Source organism: Herpailurus yagouaroundi, unplaced genomic scaffold (assembly GCF_014898765.1).
Source record: "Herpailurus yagouaroundi ecotype Mexico unplaced genomic scaffold, PumYag 210, whole genome shotgun sequence".
Classification (NCBI taxonomy): Eukaryota; Metazoa; Chordata; class Mammalia; order Carnivora; family Felidae; genus Herpailurus; species Herpailurus yagouaroundi.
In genome coordinates this window covers 6,688,170-6,703,324 of record NW_024412441.1, presented here as the reverse complement: position 1 = coordinate 6,703,324, position 15,155 = coordinate 6,688,170, and the positions used below count along the sequence as shown (strand labels likewise).

At 43.4% G+C, this 15,155-nt stretch overlaps 1 protein-coding gene across 2 annotated transcripts in view; it reads left to right on the top strand.

The window, feature by feature from the left end:
* The first annotated feature begins 1,194 nt into the window (after nt 1-1,194).
* Nucleotides 1,195-15,155, top strand: part of SPTBN1 (spectrin beta, non-erythrocytic 1) — a 199,741-nt gene continuing 185,780 nt past the window's right edge. The window contains exon 1 of one of the 2 annotated variants that reach the window (XM_040453723.1): nt 1,195-1,414. The gene's annotated coding sequence lies outside the window, so the exon portion shown is untranslated. Of the gene's footprint in view, nt 1,415-2,016; nt 2,131-15,155 lie in introns of those variants that run through there. The other variant, XM_040453724.1, reaches the window with a different exon arrangement.

Genomic DNA, 15,155 nt, shown 5'->3' with positions numbered 1-15,155 from the left:
TCCTTGTGAAAGCTTGCAGTGCAGCCGTGGGCTACCTACAAGGCAGGCAGAACGTCAGTTTCCCCCGACTCTGCTCTCTAAAGAGCGTTTCTATTCGTGGACATGGTGATGACACCATCCTTTCTCCCCAACAGTGGCGGTTCCATAATTTCTACATAGCCTGGGGACTGACTGGGTGGGCAAGCTGGTTGGGAAGAGGCGTTAGCACTTGACAAAAACTCGAGTTAACGGCCGGTGTCCGTCTCAGGGTTTTTGGGTAGGGGAAGAAAACAAATCCTAAAACCATCGCGGGGCTTTCCCTGCTGCCTGAACGACCCCACTCCGCACGGGTGGCTCGGGAAAAGAACCCGGTTTTAGGTTGAAGTGAGTGAGCCAGAACGCCCAGAGGCAGGAGTTGGACAAACCACTTGTAGGGACTGTCCGCCCTGAGGGACACGGTGAAGAAGCACTCACAAATCGGGGGAAGATCGTGATTTCACCGAGGAACAACCTTCTGCCCCCACCGCCCAACGTTTCCCACGGAGAGGTCACTGTGGCTCTTCCTGAGGCTGGGCGGAACCTATAAAGCATCACCACCTATATCTAAAACCAAAACAACCAAAGGACGCTCTAAAACCTCTCTCAACACTCTCCAGCGCGTTCCAAACGCCAACATCGCGGGCGAAAAGAGGCTGCACAAATCACGTAGAAAATTAGGCTGCCCCTTTCTAAAGCGATAATCAAATTAGCCTCAAATTAAACGTGAAATTGGCCCTCGCCGGCTGTGGGGGACAAAGCCCCCATTGTCCCTTCGCCCGGGTAACGGCGGCGGCGGTGCCCACCCAGGCCAGGCCAGCCTGGCGGGTCCCCGCGGCATATGACGAGGTAGGCGCCAGCCCGGAGGAGAGCCTCAGCTGGGGAGTGCGCGGACGCGCCGGAGGTTCGGCTGGCGCGCGCTGCAGGCGCTGGGTGGGCGGCTGCGGGGCTCCCGACAGGCGCCGAGGGTAGGAGAGGGAGGAACTGAGGGAGGGAGGAGCAGTGAGCGGAGAGGAGTGTGGAGGGTGTGCGGGAGAGAGCGTGTGCGCGCGCGTGTGTGTGCGCGCTCCCGGCGCCCGCGCGCTCTCTCTCCCCGCCCCTAGCCCCCTCCCGGCCTGCTCCCTCCCCTCCTCCCCCCGCCCCGCGCTCCCGCCCAGCCCCCGGAATCAGTGCAGCTGTTGCCGTGCAGGCTGCGGATTCCTCCAGTCCCTCCCTCGGCCGCCTCTCCGCCCGGAGCGAGCGCGCAGCCCCGCGCAGCAGCGCCCACCGGTCCCGTCCTGTGAGCCCCGGCCCCAGCCGCGGACAGCCCCGCGGAGTCGCCTCCCGGCCCACCCGCCCGGCCGCCGAGGAGCGGGAGGAGGACGGGACCCCGGCGCCCCCACCCCCTTATCCTCGGGAGGTAGGTGGGGGGCCTAGGCTGGAAGATGCCAACTCACTGGGGCTGCCTCCCGGGCGGGCTCCTGGGCGGCGGGAGGACAGGAGGAGGGGCGCGGGCCCAGGCCCGGAGGACGCCGCTGCCCCGCCAATGCCCTGCGCCTGGGGAGCGGCGTGGGGGCAGGGAGGCTGCGGAGAAGGGGCGGGGGCGGCGCGGGGAGCCTTGATCTCCAGTGCTTATTAGTACGCGGGCTATGCGGACAGGGGCGGCAGGCTCCGCAGTGAGGCGAACGCAGCTCCCCCGTGCGCACCGCGGCCGCCCAGCCCCATCTTCGGACGCAGCGGCGCGGATTCCTCCCTGCCTCCGCCGCCTACTCCCTCCAGCGGGGCGCAGCGGCCCCTGGTGCGGGGGTGGGTGCGGAGTGGGCAGCACGCTGGGCGTATTTTCGGGTGCCCTCCCTGCGGCCGGGTCTGGTGGGGAGCGGGGGCGGCGTTGACAGGGCCGGGCTGTGCGCGTAACGGTACGGGGGATGCGGCCAGGCGTGGTCCCCGCTGCGCTGCGCTGCAGCTGAACCGGAGGCGGCGGCCGGGCGGGGGCCCCCCCCCCCCCCCGCCCTTCCCGGCGCCCGCCCCCCGCCCTCCCTGCCGTCCCCACTCTCCCAGGGCTGGGCGTGAGCCGCCTCGGGGCGCGGAGCGGCGGCGGCGCCCGCCCTTCAGCTCCAGCCACCGGCTCTTCAACAGGTTTGTATCAGCGCGGTGACCCTCCGGGCTGGCCTTTGGGGTGGTGGGCTGGAAGCCCCTCTCGTCTTCATCTCTCACACCACGCCCGCGGCCCTCCTTTTTGGGGGGAGCCTTCTCTTTGTTTTTGTGAGAGGAGAGATGCCAAGTGTCTGCCGTCAGATGGGGAGGGGAGTGTTGTGGATGTCAGTATACGAAACCAAGTCCATTATTTTTCCAGTCAAAAGCAGGGCCACAGAGCGAGGATAGGGCGAGTGTGACGGTGCTTCAGCAGAGGAGAAAAATGGATTCGGTGGGGTTTATTTGGGCGGGGATGTGCTTTTTTGGCAAGATGGATGGCTCCCAGTGCCCTCGCCGTGATGCAGCACAATGCAGCAGTATCGCAGCCTCCCCTCGTTCTCGCTGCCGGGGCTTGGCACGGCCACTCGGCGCCTGCGGCCCCCGCCCGGCCCCACCCAGGCCCGGGGCTGCCCTTGGCCGAGGCTGGGAGCTGCTTCTACCTTGTCATGCTGCTTCAGCTGGATGTGGCGTCAGGAGGACCAGGTCACCTAGCAGTGAGGGGGGGAGTCTGCTGTTTGGGGTGAGCCCTCCCGCCCCGCCTGTCGGGCTGTGCTGGGAAGAAGGGGCGTCCTGCAGCGCCAATGCAGGCTGAGGGAGCCGGCCTGCGGTTGCGGACGGGAATCTGATCTTCGACCTAGGGACCTGAGCCGTAGGGAGGGGCTGCAGGGAGGACAGGCCCGGGGGTGTGCAGAGGCAGTGGTGCAGTCAGTATTGGGAGTCACAGTGTTTTCTGTGCGTTACCCATAATCTGTGACTGCAACCCAGCTATCCATCGATTTCTTCATATGTGGAAACTTGATTAATTGGAGCTTCACAGCGATGACATTACAGTACCTCTGTCTTTGGTTAATATTAAGAATATGAATCTTTCCTATAGGAAACCATTTTTTTGAAATGAAATGATTGGTGTGTTTTAGTTCTTATGTCTCTGAGACGTTTCTAAAAATACTAACATTCAGTAAGTTGTTTTAAAAAGGAACGTATTTTTTGATGGATTAAAAATTGTTTCTTTAACCTGTATTTGCTGTATTTCCATCATTTGCTTTTTTCTGTAAATCAAGTACAGTTGCATATTTGGATTCTTTACTACGGATTATTAGGTAAGTGAGTGTCATGATTGTTGGTCAGTTGGTATTCAGATTGATTTAGATAGCCAAGTGTCCAGTCATGACTAATGGAATTATCATGGTAACTGACTGCACTTGTGTTTGTTTATATGTATTTTTTGCATACATATTTTTTTGCAGATGTGGCTGGGGAGGGAGACCAAGAGAAAGGGGAGACCACCAAGGCCTCGGTGTCTGGTATTTGGTCAGAGGAGATGATTCCCAGTGTCCTCATCTGTTTAGTCTGGGAACATTGGGAATTTCTCTTCTAAATGCTGCTTCCACAATTCATTTATTCAGTGTGCGATGGCAAATGGGATACATCTAAATGTCACCTCAGGCTCTTCTAAAATGTTTAAGTGAAAAAGAGAATTTCAGTATGCTAACTGGAAGGGAAGGTCAGTGTTTCAATGCAAGGGCGTATCTACTTTTATTTTTAAAAACTCTCTAATGAATCCAGCTTAGTGGCATTTGATTTTATGGGGCTCTTCAGAGGAGAACTGAATTTAAATTGTGTGGTTTATGTGCATTATTTTGAATTTCTCTAATAGACGGCCATTAAGATACAGAATTTTTTTTTAAATTTGGATTTCATCGTTGCTCTGGTTGTATAAAATTGTGATGCCTACGGATGGTTGGGAGTATTGTTTCCATGGATTATCCAGACATTTTGGATTTATTATGTTGTAAAAAAATATCCTGTGTTGATGGCACAGGGGGTTTAGCTGTTCTGACGTACACACCAGGTGCAGAATTCTGTTAGGTTATGCTGTTTGTAACTCTGTCATCTCTGGACTAACCAAACCCTTCATCTGAGAGTAGCATTGGGGCCATGAGGAAACTGCTGTCATTTGGCCGTCTCCTGCTGTGCAGGCTTTCTGTGCAGAGCATCTCTGGGGTGAGACTAGTAACAACAGTCTGTGATGTTGTAGGAGCAAGTGAGAAGACTTCACTCTCTACTTGTGACACATCCTTAGCAGAGACTTGGCACTGGCGTTTCCTTGGAAGAGTCTGTTTGAGTGGTTATTGAGTGCTGTATGAAAGCATGACTCTACATGTAGAAGTACTATTTTGAGGTGGAAGGATTTTACTACTACTAAACAAACAGACATGATGAGTGAATATTATTTGATATGGTTTTTGTTAAAATAATAAGCTTTTCATTTTAAGAGCATATTCTTAGGAGTCTAAAGCTATACACACACATGTATATATACAGTGATGTGATGCTTTAATTATTTTGGGCCCTGACCAACATCTGCATTATAATCAGTCTTTAACTAATGTTCTGTGGCTTTCCTTAGGGTAGTCCTGGTTTCTTCAATACTATTGGGAAACCATTTTTCCATTGTGGAAGTGAGTAAAACCCCTCATGGGTTTCTCTTGTAAATTTTCAGTCCTTGCTGTCTCCCAAAGCACCTTTTCTTTGCAAAAGACCTAGTTTAGTATTCTTGATTTTTCTTTTTTTTTTTAATGTTTTGTTTTATGGGGGGGCGGGGCAGAAAGAGAGGGAAACAGATCATCCCAAAAAGGCTCCCTGCTGTCAGTGCAGAGCCCATGTGAGGCTCAAACTCACAAACTGTGAGTTCATGACCTGAGCCGAAATCAGGAGTCGGATGCTTAACCCACTGAGCCACCCAGGCGCCCCTTCTTGATTTTTCTGATAACAGTAATCTTGTACCCAAGTTTATATAGTGTAGGAGTAGTATCATCAATTTCTGTATCTTAGTGGGTAAAATGAAACTATCCCAGTTAGAGGCACCCATACTTCTGTTTTTAGACATTACCCAAAAAGGCGTTCCCATAATGTATCGATATGGTATGGTAGTAAGGTTTGTGGAACAGTAACATCAGGAGTTATAAATACAGATTCTTAGAGGTCTCATTCCAGATCCACCCCATCAGAATTTGCATTTTAACTAGACCCCTAAGTGACTTATATGCATGTTAAATGGAGAAACTGCTCTACTTCTTCAGCTAAGGGACCTCTGTATCACAAGGTTCCTTCTGGTATCTTTCTTTTGTCTTTTGCTAAAGTATCAGCACGTTTTTCCCTTTGTGTTATTAAGTGGTATTGAGGAAAGGGATGCACTGACTGTAAATCACTTAATACAGGAGTACATTGTAAAGTTCTTTAATCTTTAGGTGGAAGACCCTTACTTTTTGTAGTTTATTTAGATTAGTCAAGTTTTTTAGTTCTTTTCTAGAACACTTCTAAAGCTGGTAAACAATATGCCCTCCCTGTCTAGAGAAAAAGGCCTTGGCTTTGAGACAGCAGAACTGGAGTCTGGAAAGCTTGCCTGACTGAGTGCAAGGAGTCCCCTCTGGACCCTTTGTTCTCCTCTGACTGACATCTTGTTCTCTGTTGTCAGTTACTTCTGGTATGTTCGGTGTCCTGCCCCTCTGGTCCATTGCCTTCTTGAAGTTTTTTATTAAGTGATTTGTACATACAAAATAATGCTCATAAAAGATATGTTACAGAATCATAAACCAGTGGACACTCAGACAAGCACCACCTAGTAGAGGAAAAACCTTATCATTGTACATTCATAGTCCCTTGAGTGATTCTCTGTCATCCCATCTGAAGCAACCACTGTCCTGAGTTTTAGGCTTATCCTTCCCTTGTTCTTCTTTATGGGTTACCCTTTAAAGTTTTTTAATTTAGTATGTTTTTGAAGTTTATGTAAAAGGAATGATACTTCATGTATTTTTCTGTATCTGGTGAACTTTATTTATTTTTAATTTTTTTAATGTTTATTTATTTCTGAGACAGAGAGAGACAGAGCATGAGCGGGGGAGGGGCAGAGAGAGAGGGAGACACAGAATCTGAAGCAGGCTCCAGGCTCTGAGCTGTTAGCACAGAGCCCGATGCGGGTCTCGAACTCACAGACTGTGAGATCATGACCTGAGCTGAAGTGGGATGCTTAACTGACTGAGCCACCCAGGCGCCCCTCTGTGTCTTGAACTTTTAGATTAACATTTTATTCCTGGGATTCATTCATTTTGTGGCTGTGGTTCATTCATTTTTACTGCTGTATAGTATTCCACTACAGCTTATTTATTCCTTTTACTGTAGATAGAGATTTGGATTGATCCCAGTTTTTTGCTCTTACAAAAAGGCTGCTGTGAATGGGTCTTCTACATGTCTCTTAATACATATGAGGAGATAGATTTAAACATACATACACATATTATCTGCCTCTCTGAGGAATGAAATTTGCTGGATGATAGAGTATGTGGATTGTCAACCTTAAACATACATACACATATTATCTGCCTCTCTGAGGAATGAAATTTGCTGGATGATAGAGTATGTAGATATGCCAAACTATTTTTCCCAAGTGGTTGTACTGTTTGTGTTCCTACTAGTAATGTATGTGTTATGATTAGTCCACAACTTTGCAACTACTTCATTTAACAGACTTTAAACTGTTGTCTAGTTGATATTTATGAAATGTGTCGTAGCGCTTTTTATTTGCCATTTCCCTGATTACTGAGGTTAAGTATCTATTTATATTATTGGCCATTTGGGTTCCTTCTTTTGTGAAGTCCCTGTTAAGTCTTTTGCCTGTTTATCTTTTAAATTTGTTTCTTACTGTTTTGTAGGAGTTCTTTATGTAGATTGCTTCCTAATCCCTGTGGATTATATGTGTTGCAAAAATTGCCTCCCAGTTTGTGTTTGTTTTTAAAAACTCTTCTTAGTTTCTTTTGATGAACAGTCGTTCATAATTTCAGTAGTGTCATAATCAGTTTTTGTCCTTTAAGGTTTATGAGGATAATTTTGTTATTGCAGAAAAATTTTTTTCAGTTGGGAAAGAGCATGAGTTTTGGAGTCAAACAGATCTGGGCTCAGATCCTAATGCTATTCTGTATTGTTCATGTGGCCATAGCTAGGTTCTAGCCTTGGGCTAGTTCATTACTCTTGAAACCAGTTTCCTCATCAGTAAAACTGAAATGTTAATACTTCCTCATACAGTTGTGAGACCACAGTGTATGGTGCTAGGCACTTAGTAGGTGTTCAGTTAATAACAGTTCCTTTACTTTCTCTTCAAACTGCCTAAGCCGTATTAGCCACTAACTTCTTTTAAATGCTTTCCCCAAACTACCTTAATATTTTTATGTCAAAAGAGGTATTAAACAGCTTATTCTTTTATTTTTTAAAAGGCTGTTTTACCAATGGAATTTATGTATTGATAAGCACAGGTTGTACGAGACCACTTACTAGAAACTCTTTGTCAGCTCAGGTTCCCGTTCTTGAAAGTAGTATGATAGTTCTTTTTACCAAGAAGCATTTATATTACTCTTCTCCCTTTGCTGTATCTCTAAGATTACTCTTCAGTATTAGTTTTTGATACACTTATTGGATACTGGATAATAATTACTGGATACCTTCTCTTGCTAGGGCTTGAAATTGGGTTGCAGTGATGGTGGTATGGGCTGGTTTAATGTTAAATAAGATTTAGTTCCTGAATCTAAGGACTGTATACTCTACTGAATAGAATATACTCTCTGTACATCCATAGAAGATAAAAAAACCTCTTAATGATCTGGTGTGTGACTTTGGCAAGCCATTTACCCTTCTGTTCTGAGTTCTAAATTTGTAAAATGAAAAACTTAGATGAAATTATAGTCGGGGATAAAACCTGGCACATGAGTATCATTCCCTCTGTCCCTGGCAGACGTAGAAAATCAGCCCTGATACTTTTTCTGCAAAGTTGAGATAGAGCCTCAGTAACTTTCTCAATGCAGTGCTTCAGGCAGTGACTACCAGTTGATCAGATCTAATGCTTAATTTTTAAGATCCCATATACCCCTAATATTCTGTGATGGTAAGATATTGGAGTGACACAGCACTCTGGAAGAGTTGAGAATAGAGTGGAACAGGAAGAAACCAAAAGCAGGGAGACAAGAAATAGGTGATTGTGGGGGTCTGAAGGTTAAGGGAGCAGGTTATGGTGATAGCCAAGGAAATAAGAAGGAGGGGAGAAAAGGGAGAAAGGCTGTGAAGGCCCAGTCCTGTGCCAGCTGTTTGTAGGGTACATGGATGGGAAGTGGAGCTAAGTGGATGAGGAGCTCAGGTGATAAAGATTTCAAATTAGGATGATGACAAAAAGCATGGTTGGTGATGATGAGAGAAATAGACCCAGGAAAGAGTGGAAATCTGGTTGGTAAGAGAATCAGTTTTGTCTTTAAACATGTTGAATTTGAGGTTCCAGTAGAACCCTGAGTGGAGATAATGGAGAAGTTGAGACACATCAGGGCTAGTGTGGCTCATGGGAGGCTGTTGGATGCAAGGGTCCCAAGTTTCAGGCTCTGGAGTTACACAACCTAGTGACTCCTTCTACAGGCTAAGTGACCTTGGGCAAACTGCCTTAACCTGTCTGTGTGCCTCAGTATCTCCATCTGCATGGTGGTGGTATTGACAGTACTTGTCACAAAGGATCATTAAAGTTAAGTGAGATAATCCACTGCCCATTACAGTACCTTTGATTAGCGTGAGACATGGACATTTTGTCTCAATTTTATGCTTTCTTTCAAATAAATATTTTGATTTATTCAAAAAAGATATATCCAGGTAAACAATACCATCATTCAGATAAATAATGCTAAGTTCAATCTACATTAAACTTGTCCTTATGTCTGAATTATAGGTAAGGCAAACCTAACTAATACTTACTTTTAACAAACAAGGAAACACTAAAATCCTACTACCCAGGGGAAAGGATATGAACAGATAGTTCAATAACTATAACTATATTGAATTATTCAAACTCACCAATAATACAAAACACAAAACAATCAGATTAATTTTTCCACTTTATTTTTAATTTTTTTTTCAACGTTTATTTATTTTTGGGACAGAGAGAGACAGAGCATGAACGGGGGAGGGGCAGAGAGAGAGGGAGACACAGAATCGGAAACAGGCTCCAGGCTCTGAGCCATCAGCCCAGAGCCCGACGCGGGGCTCGAACTCACGGACCGCGAGATCGTGACCTGGCTGAAGTCGGACGCTTAACCGACTGCGCCACCCGGGCACCCCTAATTTTTCCACTTTAATTAGTAGATAGATAATACTCTCTGGGATGCCATGAAATAGAAGCTCTGCATTACCTGTCAGGAGAATGTTTGGGTTAATACAAACTTAGTAGAAAACACTGGGTTATATATATAACAGAAACCTTAAATGTTTATAACTTTTTGGAGTGAAATCCCACTTGCAGTTCTGTAACCTAAAGAAAGAAATAAAAATAAGGACAGAGTTTTTTTTTTTTTTAAGTTCTTTAAAAAAATTTTTTTTTAATGTTTATTTTTTGAGAGAGAGAGACAGAGTGTGAGAGGGGGCGAGGGAGGGCAGAGAGAGAGAGAGAGACACCGAATCCAAACCAGGCTCCAGGCTTTGAGCTGTCAGCACAGAGCCTGACGTGCGTGGGACTGGAACTCACGAACCATGAGATCATGACCTGAGCCAGACTCAACCAACTGAGCCACCCAAGCACAGAGGGTTGGTTTTTTTTTTTTTTTTTAATTTTTATTTATTTTTGGGGGGGGGGGGCAGGGAGAGGGAGACAACAGAATCTGAAGCAGGCTCCAGGCTCTGAGTTGTCAGCACAGAGCTGGACATGGGGCTGGAACCCATGAACCAAGAGATCAAGTCTCAAGTCAGACTCTTAACCTACTGACTCTTAACCCAGGCACTCCCACCCAAGGACAGAGGTTTCTAAACAAGGATTTTCTTATCAGTATTTATAGTGAAAAAGCAAATGAGACATACTCAAATAAATTATGGCACAGGATTGGCTGGAATTCAATATAGTACTGGTTTGTTAAAATATTACTGAAATGGGAAAATGCTAACAATATCATATCCAGTGGAAATATCTTTATGCAAGGGTATATAATAGGGCTTGACTCCAGTTTTGTTTTATTAAATAAAAGACTGGAAGGAAATACATTAAAATATTAGTGGTTTGCTTTGGATGGTAGGTTGATAGGTGATTTCCTTTCTTACAAGAAAGGAAATTCCAATGATGTAATGTTTCTTATTTTGAGTTTTGAAATATTTTATAAATAGAGAAGAGTACAGTAAATATAACAGACTATCATGAGGGCTGTTTTTAAATGATCAAAAAAGCAAGTGGCTTTTCATTTTAAGAAAGGAAAGAAAAAAAGCAAATGTGGCCACCTATAGATCATTATTAAAGAATTGTTTAAACTTCCAAAGGATTGCCTCATCTGTCCTTCTGTACACTTTTCTAAGGGCAGAGGAAAAATGCGTAAATCGGTATCTTCAGGGTATAGAGCTGAGAGGAAGTAGAGCATTCAGATGTGATGGCATGCTAATGTGACTTTATACTAACCTGGGTCAGGTAGAAAGGTGGGGAAGACCAGGATTCTTTAGTGTTTCCAAAATGCACACTTGGGAAGAGAGGGCCCTGGAATTCTGTGACATACTTTCCTCACTTGTAGAAACCCAGCTACTGCTGGGATGTAACCATTAGGCCATCATGTTTCCTTGGAATTGGTCAGAAATATGGATAAAATTCCAAGTGAAAATTTTAAAATAAAAATAACTCCAGATTTATATTACTTCCAATTAATGGTTTCTCGCCATTTGGGAGTAGTGTAGGCTAAGAGTGAGAGGAATGAATTTTAATAATATCCTTCCTTCTTTGTATGAAAGGAAGTTCTTAGGTATGCATATGATTTATTGCATCTGTCACATAGGTGAAAAAGAGATGTATGTGTGATTGAGTAATCACCATGAACGGAAGCAGAAGGCTATTTTAAGGCTTTGAAAGTGGGGAATTTTGTGGGGATAACATTTTGAAGGTGAATCTTAGGTATGAATCACATTGCCCTTCATCTTTGGTGGAAATGTTTGGAAGGAAATAGTACTTTTTGTTTCAGGGTGCAAATCCCAACGGTATTGGTACTTTGTAAAATGTAGCTTGTAGAAATGAACTGATTCACTTCCACGAGTTTTGTGTTTTTTTCTGCCATCGATTTTAAGTGGTTGATTGGGGAGGGTTTCAGATTAAATTGTGCTTTGAGATGTGAAAGTAAGATGTTATAATTTCAAGATTGCTTAGAAATTGACCCTTGTTTATAGGTGTCATAATTCCATTCTTAATAAACTCTAAACTATGAAAGTAAACACCTGAGCAATTTTTAAAGCCATTTGACATCTCTGATGTGGAATATGGAGCATCCTTGTTTTTGATGTTAACGTATAAACTTGAAGCCATTGGCTACGCAGTAAAGTCTGTATTAGAACATTATTACAAATTTTTATCCAACAGATGAACTAGGATGAAATGCAGAATGCTATATGTTAGCAGAATTTATTCTTTGGAGGTATATATGTATAATTAAATATATCTGTGCTTAGAACGTGGTTATCGCTGGTGATGGGATTGTGGAAGAGTTCTGATGTCATCTCCACATTTCCCAAATTTTTAGAAGTATCTAACGATAAACTCTTGCTCTTTATCAAAAATATCCTAACACCACCAATAAGCCTCATTTTAGATGGATAACAACTAATAAGTAAAATGACCGATCAGCCAAATATACCCTTTGCTATTCAACTTTTTTTCTGCCAGAACTTACAGGAAAGCAGTATTAATACTAAAGATGTAAAGAGCACTGAAATTTTGAAAAGATTTTTCCATTCCATATTTAAATATGCAGTTTATTAGAGCCTTGGCGTTTTAGTACTTCTGTAGAGTGTGGGAAAAATGTAGGAACTGGGCCACAAGGGAGCGGGTAAAAAACATCCTCCAGGAGATCAGCGTCTATGGCTACTGTCTCTGGCTCTGAGTTTCTTGTTGTTTCCTTACCCTCTTGGGTAGCAGTTTCAGGGATAACTTTTGTTCTAGTGTGTTTGCTTCAAGGCTAAATCTAAACATTCAAGGGCTGTTCATTTTTCTGAAATGTTTTTCACCAGCTTACAGTCTTTGGGGTGGGTTAATGCATGTTCTTATCATGGTTTACTCCCCCTCCCCCTTTTAGCCTTTTTATCTTACTTATTTAAAGGGGAAGGAAAACGGGTTCTTCCCTAAAACAACGCTTATTTATTTTGTTCTCTGACGTTTAAACATTTTATATTGTATTTTTAAATCTGTAGCATGGGAGTGTTTTTATAGTGAGTAGAATAGTCAGTAAGAGTTAAAATATTCACTTTTTTTTTTACCTTCTTGGAATCCCTGAATATTTGACAGTGTCTGCCACTATATATATAGTATGTGTAATTTTTTTTCTGAGTGGCTTCTGAGGAATATATACTTTCATAAGGTTATAAATTAGCATAAAATCATCTAACATAAAGATTTTTTAACATTTTATTACCAAGATAATAAATGTTTATTGTAGATCATGGAAAATAAAAGTGAATGCAGAGAAGAAAATTAAAGTCACTAGATATTCAGTGACTCCAGCAACACGCAGTTAACATTTTGGTGTTTATCCTTTAAACCTCTTTTCCCTGTGTATGTATTTGTTCATCTCACAAATAAGGGCCAAATTCTCAGATCTCAGGCTAAAGATGTCAAGTTTTGACAGTTTAAATAATCACTTGATACATGTAGCATGGCAAAACATAAAATCCTATTACTGGTCGTATTTAAAGCTGTGGCATGGACACTGTCTGTTGCCTAAGCTGTTTTTAATGGTGGGGGTAGTAAAGAAAAATGGTGAAGAAACAGAAAATCCAAATTTTATTATAGATACTTTTCTTCTTTCAAGAAAAAAATACAGTGAAAAAAAAAGAAAAATAAAAAATATATAGTGGAAAAATACCAGAAATTAAGTTCTCATTAGATAATGTGTGTTTTCTGTTTTGTTTTGGAAAGAATTCTCATCAGAGTTGCATTAATTCCCTCAAGGGACATCTCTATATGCTTTGGACAACATCTGATTTTACTTTTATCTTCAGATTTCAGAGAATCTTTAAAACAGCTACCCCATAACATGTTACAAATGGAATGGATATAGTTATTAGCATCTTGGTTTTAGAGGTAATAAATTTTACTGGGCTGGGTTTGGCTGTAACTGTTGAAAGCGTATACTAGAGCTTGACCTTCTTAGGGTCTTTGTATTGGCTGAATTCTTTAAAGTACTGTCTCTGGCTCTAAGATCTGTTTCAACGAGAAAAAGCAACGTACTTACTGGATTGTGCAAGCCAGTTATTTAAGCCCTGGGACATTGGATGGATGGAGGTGACTTGTTAGTGCTTCTTTGTTACTGTAATTCTGGTATTGGCCTTTTCCTTAAAAAGGTACTAAAAGAGTTTTTTTCATGTGCTTAGGGAAATGAGTGGAATACCCTTTCATTGGCAAAGAAAGTCCTTTCTAGCAGTTTCCATGAGGTACTTTGTGGTTGTTACTGGTCTTGTTTGGAGTGGTGGGCCCTGAGGAAAAGTGGCAATTGTCCTTCTTCCCGGGTTTAAATACTGAAGGCCAGTGGTAGTTCCTTTTACAGTGTAGAGGAAAACTCAGCTGGGCTTGGTGATGGATGGACCGAGATTGGGGTTTGGAACTTAGCTGTGCTACATGGACTTCTTCTCTCCAAATAAGGGATTCTTCAGAAACTCCCAACCTGATAGGAATCATTCTTTTTGAGGGTGGCCACAACTCATCAGGGGAAATGCTTGATGGTTATAGTGCCTGGGCTGTCCGAAACCTGTAGTAGGTACTTCAGCTTAACCTCCAGACACCTGCACATGTTGGGTCTAGCACTTGGGGAGGCACTGAGGTGAGACAGTGCTCAACGTGGTCCCTGCACCCCAGGTTACGGGGAGATGGGGGACTAGGATGTGGCCTTATGCGGACCTCTGAATGGATAAGTACACCTGTCACTTTTTAAGGAAGCGAGTGGTGGTCAGAGGTATCAGTTGGGTAATTTTTCTGAGAGGGGCCTGGTCCTTCTCACAGCAAGGTTGACAACTCTGTGTTGCCAGCTGTCCTTAAATACCCAACTTATCTCCTGGGACGGAGTCAAGGATGTACTATGATCCTTGGAGCAAAGACATTCGTGTGCTGTGCTATTGAGCAGGAAAGAAGCCAGTGCACACTTAGTGGTTTATTCTTTGTTTTAAAGGTAAGTTTTGTTTTGGTTTGTTTTTGTCTGTTTTTAAATCAACACCCACTGCTAAAGGAATTTCTGAGTTTCCCTGATAATCAGGATGATTTCTCATTTTGAAAAGCTTATTTTGCTTTTGAAGTGTGTGTTCCTGACTTTAAGAATACCAGCTTTCATTTAGTTCTAAGAATCTTGTTCAATTCATAAAGGGTGAAAGTTTAATTAGAGAGCAGGTTAATTTGGGGTACCCGGGTGGCTCAGTTGGTTAAGTGTCCGACTTCGGCTCTGGTCATGATCTCGCGGTTTGTGTTTGAGCCCTGTGTGGGGTTCTGCACTGACAGCTCAGAGCCTGGAGCCTGCCTTGGATTCTGTGTCTCCCTCTCTCTCTGTCCTCCCCTGCTCACGCTCTGTATTTCTCTCTCTGAAAACTAAATAAACATTAAAAAAAAAAAATTAGAGAGCAGGTTAATTTATTGTTTTATTCCTGCATAAGACTATTCTTATCTGTCAGTTTAGTATTTATTTATATATATATTTCCAGCTCTGAGGAATTATTTTGTTAGTGTATATTTACATGAATATTTTATTCCTAAGTGTGCATTTTTGTTGGGCTACACTCTTGTTAAAGAAAACTTTTGTTCAGGTGCAATAAATATATCTTTAGTGGGTCATATTTGAAAACTGGTTCTCAGTCTTCTCAACTTTTAAAGTAATAGATATTTAATGTAAAGAGTACCTTGATGGCTGGTCTATCTCTGGAATGTTGTGCAGCTGTGCAGAGTA